This window comes from Rutidosis leptorrhynchoides, chromosome 5 (genome assembly GCF_046630445.1).
Source record: "Rutidosis leptorrhynchoides isolate AG116_Rl617_1_P2 chromosome 5, CSIRO_AGI_Rlap_v1, whole genome shotgun sequence".
Classification (NCBI taxonomy): domain Eukaryota; kingdom Viridiplantae; phylum Streptophyta; class Magnoliopsida; order Asterales; family Asteraceae; genus Rutidosis; species Rutidosis leptorrhynchoides.
Window position 1 is genome coordinate 13146027 of NC_092337.1, and position 8098 is coordinate 13154124.

Below are 8098 nucleotides of genomic sequence, written 5' to 3' on the forward strand. Positions count from 1 at the left end.
ATTCTGACGTCCATATAAATATTAGTATTAAGCCAATTTTACTTGTTCTTACTAGGTTTCACATACCATTTTTTACAAACATACATTCACAGTCAAACAGCTTCAACCTAACAATTTCATCTAGACCGGTTCATTCACAAAATTTAGAAAAAATAAGAGTATTTTGACAGAAAAATTTATGAAAAGTCTATTTATTTCTTACACTAAAATGAGTACTTTTACGCAAGATTTAATATCTAGGAAAGTAAAATTAAAACTGTAAAAAAATATTCTTGTTGAAAACATTGAATCAATTCGAGAAACTAATGAAATAATTATAGAAATAATACAGGAAATAATTCGTGAAACCATTCTGACATCCATTTAAAATATTAGTATTGAGCCAATTTTACTCGTTGTTACTAGGTTTCAAACACCATTTAAGACAAAAATACATTCACAGTCAAACTGCTTCAACTAAACAATTTCATCTAGACCGGTTCATTGAGAAAATTTAGAAAAAATAAGACTATTTTGACAGAAAAATTCATGAAAAGTCTATTTATTTCACTCACTAAAATGAGTACTTTTACGCAAGATTTAATATCTGGGAAAGTAAAATTAAAACTATAAAAAAGTATTTTTGTTGAAAGCATTGAATCAATTAGAAAAACCAATGAAATAATTATAGAAATAATACATGAAATAATTCGTGAAACCATTATGACATCCATTTAAATATTAGTATTGAGCCAATATTACTCGTTCTTACTAGGTTTCACATACCATTTTATACAAAAACACATGCACATTTGAAACAGCTTCAACCAAACAATTTCATCTAGACCGGTTCACTGAGAAAATTTAGAAAAAATAAGAGTATTTTGACAGAAAAATTCATGAAAAGTCTATTTATTTCACTCACTAAAATGAGTACTTTTACGCGAGATTTAATATCTGGGAAAGTAAAATTAAAACTTTAAAAAAGTATTTTTGTTGAAAGCATTGAATCAATTAGAAAAACCAATGAAATAATTATAGAAATAATACATGAAATAATTCGTGAAACCATTATGACATCCATTTAAATATTAGTATTGAGCCAATATTACTCGTTCTTACTAGGTTTCACATACCATTTTATACAAAAACACATTCACATTTAAACCGCTTCAACCAAACAATTTCATCTAGAACGGTTCACTGAGAAAATATAGAAAAAATAAGAGTATTTTGACAGAAAAATTCATGAAAAGTCTATTTATATCACACACTAAAATGAGTACTTTTACGCGAGATTTAATATCTGGGAAAGTAAAATTAAAACTGTAAAAAAATATTCTTGTTGAAAGCATTGAATTAATTCGAGAAACCAATGAAATAATTATAGAAATAATACATGAAATAATTCGTGAAACCATTATGACATCCTTTTAAATAATAGTATTGAGCCAATTTTACTCGTTCTTACTAGGTTTCACATACCATTTTATACAAAAACACATTCACATTTAAACAGCTTCAACCAAACAATTTCATCTAGACCGGTTCACTGAGAAAATTTAGAAAAAATAAGAGTATTTTGACAGAAAAATTCATGAAAAGTCTATTTATTTCACTCACTAAATTCAGTACTTTTACGCGAGATTTAATATCTGGGAAAGTAAAATTAAAACTTTAAAAAAGTATTTTTGTTGAAAGCATTGAATCAATTAGAAAAACCAATGAAATAATTATAGAAATAATACATGAAATAATTCGTGAAACCATTATGACATCCATTTAAATATTAGTATTGAGCCAATTTTACTCGTTCTTACTCGGTTTCACATACCATTTTATACAAAAACACATTCACATTTAAACCGCTTCAACCAAACTATTTCATCTAGACCGGTTCATTGAGAAAATTTAGAAAAAATAAGAGTATTTTGACAGAAAAATTCATAAAAAGTCTATTTATTTCACTCACTAAAATGAGTACTTTTACGCGAGATTTAATATCTGGGAAAGTAAAATTAAAACCGTAAAAAAATATTCTTGTTGAAAGCATTGAATTAATTCGATAAACCAATGAAATAATTATAGAAATAATACATGAAATAATTCGTGAAACCATTCTGACGTCCATTTAAATATTAGTATTAAGCCAATTTTACTTGTTCTTACTAGGTTTCACATACCATTTTTTACAAAAACACATTCACAGTTAAACCGCTTCAACCAAACAATTTCATCTAGACCGATTCATTCACAAAATTTAGAAAAAATAAGAGTATTTTGACAGAAAAATTTATGAAAAGTCTATTTATTTCACACACTAAAATTGAGTACTTTTACGCGAGATTTCATATCTAGGAAAGTAAAATTAAAACCGTAAAAAAATATTCTTGTTGAAAGTATTGAATCAATTGGAGAAACCAATGAAATAAATATAGAAATAATCAATGAAATAATTCGTGAAACCATTCTAACGTCCATTTAAATATTAGTATCGAGCTAATTTTACTCGTTCTTACTAGGTTTCACATACCATTTAAGACAAAAACACATTTATAGTCAAACCGCTTCAACCAAACAATTTCATCTAGACCGGTTCATTGAGAAAATTTTGAAAAAATAAGAGTATTTTGACAGAAAAATTCATGAATAGTCTATTTATTTCACACACAAAGTAATTTTACGCAAGATTTAATATCTAGGAAAGTAAAATTAAAACTATTAAAAAATATTCTTGTTGAAAGCATTGAATCAATTCGAGAAATCAATGAAATAATTATAGAAATAATACATGAAATAATTCGTGAAACCATTCTGACGTCCATTTTAATATTAGTATTGAGCCAAGTTTACTCGTGCTTACTTGGTTCACATACCATTTTATACAAAAACACATTCACAGTCAAACCACTTCAACCAAACAATTTCATCTAGACCGGTTCATTCAGAAAATTTAGAAAAAATAAGAGTATTTTGACAGAAAAATGTATGAAAAGTCTATTTATTTCATACACTAAAATGAGTACTTTTACGTGAGATTTAATATCTAGGAAAGTAAAATTAAAACTGTAAAAAAATAATCTTGTTGAAAGCATTGAATCAATTCGAGAAACCAATGAAATAATTATAGAAATATTACATGAAATAATTCGTGAAACCATTCTGACATCCATTTAAAATATTAGTATTTGAGCCAATTTTGCTCATTGTTGAAATGTCCCGTTCTTATTGATTAAAAACGTTCCATATTAATTGATTTCGTTGCGAGGTTTTGACCTCTATATGAGACGTTTTTCAAAGACTGCATTCATTTTTAAACAAACCATAACCTTTATTTCATCAATAAAGGTTTAAAAAGCTTTACGTAGATTATCAAATAATGATAATCTAAAATATCCTGTTTACACACGACCATTACATAATGGTTTACAATACAAATATGTTACAACAAAATAAGTTTCTTGAATGCAGTTTTTACACAATATCATACAAGCATGGACTCCAAATCTTGTCCTTATTTAAGTATGCGACAGCGGAAGCTCTTAATAATCACCTGAGAATAAACATGCTTAAAACGTCAACAAAAATGTTGGTGAGTTATAGGTTTAACCTATATATATCAAATCGTAACAATAGACCACAAGATTTCATATTTCAATACACATCCCATACATAGAGATAAAAATCATTCATATGGTGAACACCTGGTAACCGACAATAACAAGATGCATATATAAGAATATCCCCATCATTCCGGGACACCCTTCGGATATGATATAAATTTCGAAGTACTAAAGCATCCGGTACTTTGGATGGGGTTTGTTAGGCCCAATAGATCTATCTTTAGGATTCGCGTCAATTAGGGTGTCTGTTCCCTAATTCTTAGATTACCAGACTTAATAAAAAGGGGCATATTCAATTTCGATAATTCAACCATAGAATGTAGTTTCACGTACTTGTGTCTATTTTGTAAATCATTTATAAAACCTGCATGTATTCTCATCCCAAAAATATTAGATTTTAAAAGTGGGACTATAACTCACTTTCACAGATTTTTACTTCGTCGGGAAGTAAGACTTGGCCACTGGTTGATTCACGAACCTATAACAATATATACATATATATCAAAGTATGTTCAAAATATATTTACAACACTTTTAATATATTTTGATGTTTTAAGTTTATTAAGTCAGCTGTCCTCGTTAGTAACCTACAACTAGTTGTCCACAGTTGGATGTACAGAAATAAATCGATAAATATTATCTTGAATCAATCCACGACCCAGTGTATACGTATCTCAGTATTGATCACAACTCAAACTATATATATTTTGGAATCAACCTCAACCCTGTATAGCTAACTCCAACATTCACATATAGAGTGTCTATGGTTGTTCCGAAATATATATAGATGTGTCGACATGATAGGTCGAAACATTGTATACGTGTCTATGGTATCTCAAGATTACATAATATACAATACAAGTTGATTAAGTTATGGTTGGAATAGATTTGTTACCAATTTTCACGTAGCTAAAATGAGAAAAATTATCCAATCTTGTTTTACCCATAACTTCTTCATTTTAAATCCGTTTTGAGTGAATCAAATTGCTATGGTTTCATATTGAACTCTATTTTATGAATCTAAACAAAAAAAGTATAGGTTTCTAGTCGGAAAAATAAGTTACAAGTCGTTTTTGTAAAGGTAGTCATTTCAGTCGAAAGAACGACGTCTAGATGACCATTTTAGAAAACATACTTCCACTTTGAGTTTAACCATAATTTTTGGATATAGTTTCATGTTCATAATAAAAATCATTTTCTCAGAATAACAACTTTTAAATCAAAGTTTATCATAGTTTTTAATTAACTAACCCAAAACAGCCCGCGGTGTTACTACGACGGCGTAAATCCGGTTTTACGGTGTTTTTCGTGTTTCCAGGTTTTAAATCATTAAGTTAGCATATCATATAGATATAGAACATGTGTTTAGTTGATTTTAAAAGTCAAGTTAGAAGGATTAACTTTTGTTTGCGAACAAGTTTAGAATTAACTAAACTATGTTCTAGTGATTACAAGTTTAAACCTTCGAATAAGATAGCTTTATATGTATGAATCGAATGATGTTATGAACATAATTACTACCTTAAGTTCCTTGGATGAACCTACTGGAAAAGAGAAAAATGGATCTAGCTTCAATGGATCCTTGGATGGCTCAAAGTTCTTGAAGCAAAATCATGACACGAAAACAAGTTCAAGTAAGATCATCACTTGAAATAAGATTGTTATAGTTATAGAAATTGAACCAAAGTTTGAATATGATTATTACCTTGTATTAGAATGATAACCTACTGTAAGAAACAAAGATTTCTTGAGGTTGGATGATCACCTTACAAGATTGGAAGTGAGCAAGCAAACTTGAAAGTATTCTTGATTTTATGAAACTAGAACTTTTGGAATTTATGAAGAACACTTAGAACTTGAAGATATAACTTGAGAGAGTTCAATTAGATGAAGAAAATTGAAGAATGAAAGTGTTTGTAGGTGTTTTTGGTCGTTGGTGTATGGATTAGATATAAAGGATATGTAATTTTGTTTTCATGTAAATAAGTCATGAATGATTACTCATATTTTTGTAATCTTATGAGATATTTCATGCTAGTTGCCAAATGATGGTTCCCACATGTGTTAGGTGACTCACATGGGCTGCTAAGAGCTGATCATTGGAGTGTATATACCAATAGTACATACATCTAAAAGCTGTGTATTGTACGAGTACGAATACGGGTGCATACGAGTAGAATTGTTGATGAAACTGAACGAGAATGTAATTGTAAGCATTTTTGTTAAGTAGAAGTATTTTGATAAGTGTATTGAAGTCTTTCAAAAGTGTATAAATACATATTAAAACACTACATGTATATACATTTTAACTGAGTCGTTAAGTCATCGTTAGTCGTTACATGTAAGTGTTGTTTTGAAACCTTTAGGTTAACGATCTTGTTAAATGTTGTTAACCCAATGTTTATAATATCAAAAGAGATTTTAAATTATTATATTATCATGATATTATGATGTACGAATATCTCTTAATATGATATATATACATTAAATGTCGTTACAACGATAAACGTTACATATATGTCTCGTTTCAAAATCATTAAGTTAGTAGTCTTGTTTTTACATATGTAGTTCATTGTTAATATAATTAATGATATGTTTACTTATCATAATATCATGTTAACTATATATATAACCATATATATGTCATCATATAGTTTTTTTTACAAGTTTTAACGTTCGTGAATCACCGGTCAACTTGGGTGGTCAATTGTCTATATGAAACCTATTTCAATTAATCAAGTCTTAACAAGTTTGATTGCTTAACATGTTGGAAACATTTAATCATGTAAACATGAATTTCAATTAATGTATATAAACATGGAAAAGTTCGGGTCACTACAATTGTTACTAGGTTTCAAACACCATTTAAGACAAAAATACATTCACAGTCAAACTGCTTCAACCAAACAATTTCATCTAGACCGGTTCATTGAGAAAATTTAGAAAAAATAAGAGTATTTTGACAGAAAAATTAATGAAAAGTCTATTTATTTCACTGACTAAAATGAGTACTTTTACGCGAGATTTAATATCTGGGAAAGTAAAATTAAAACTATAAAAAAGTATTTTTGTTGAAAGCCTTGAATCAATTAGAAAAACCAATGAAATAATTATAGAAATAATACATGAAATAATTCGTGAAACCATTATGACATCCATTTAAATATTAGCATTGAGCCAATTTTACTCGTTCTTACTAGGTTTCACATACCATTTTATACAAAAACATATTCACAGTCAAACCGCTTCAATCAAACAATTTCATCTAGACCGGTTCATTGAGAAAATTTAGAAAAAATAAGAGTATTTTGACAGAAAAATTCATAAAAAGTCTATTTATTTCACTCACTAAAATGAGTACTTTTACGCGAGATTTAATATATGGGAAAGTAAAATTAAAACTATAAAAAAGTATTTTTGTTGAAAGCATTGAATCAATTAGAAAAACCAATGAAATAATTATAGAAATAATACATGAAATAATTCGTGAAACCATTATGACATCCATTTAAATATTAGTATTGAGCCAATATTACTCGTTCTTACTAGGTTTCACATATCATTTTATACAAAAACACATTCACAGTCAAACCGCTTCAACCAAACAATTTCATCTAGACCGGTTCATTGAGAAAATTTAGAAAAAATAAGAGTATTTTGACAGAAAAATTTATAAAAAGTCTATTTATTTCATACACTAAAATGAGTACTTTTACGCGAGATTTAATATCTAATAAAGTAAAATTAAAACTGTATAAAAATATTCTTGTTGAAAGCATTGAATTAATTCGAGAAACCAATGAAATAATTATAGAAATAATACATGAAATAATTCGTGAAACCATTCTGACATCCATTTAAATATTAGTATTGAGCTAATTTTTCTTGTTCTTACTAGGTTTCACATACCATTTTTTACAAAAAACTTTCACAGTCAAACTGCTTCAACCAAACAATTTCATCTAGACCGGTTCATTGAGAAAATTTAAAAAAAATAGGAGTATTTTGACAGAAAAATTTACGAAAAGTCTATTTATTTCACTCACTAAAATGAGTACTTTTACGCGAGATTTATTATATGGGAAAGTAAAATTAAAACTATAAAAAAGTATTTTTGTTGAAAGCAATGAATCAATTAGAAAAACCAATGAAATAATTATAGAAATGATACATGAAATAATTTGTGAAACCATTATGACATCCATTTAAATATTAGTATTGAGCCAATATTACTCGTTCTTACTAGGTTCACATACCGTTTTATGGAAAAACACATTCACATTTAAACCGCTTCAACCAAACAATTTCATCTAGACCGGTTCACTGAGAAAATTTGGAAAAAATAAGAGTATTTTGACAGAAAAATTCATGAAACGTCTATTTATATCACACACTAAAAAGAGTACTTTTACTCGAGATTTAATATCTGGAAAAGTAAAATTAAAACTGTAAAAAAATATTCTTGTTGAAAGCATTGAATTAATTCGAGAAACCAA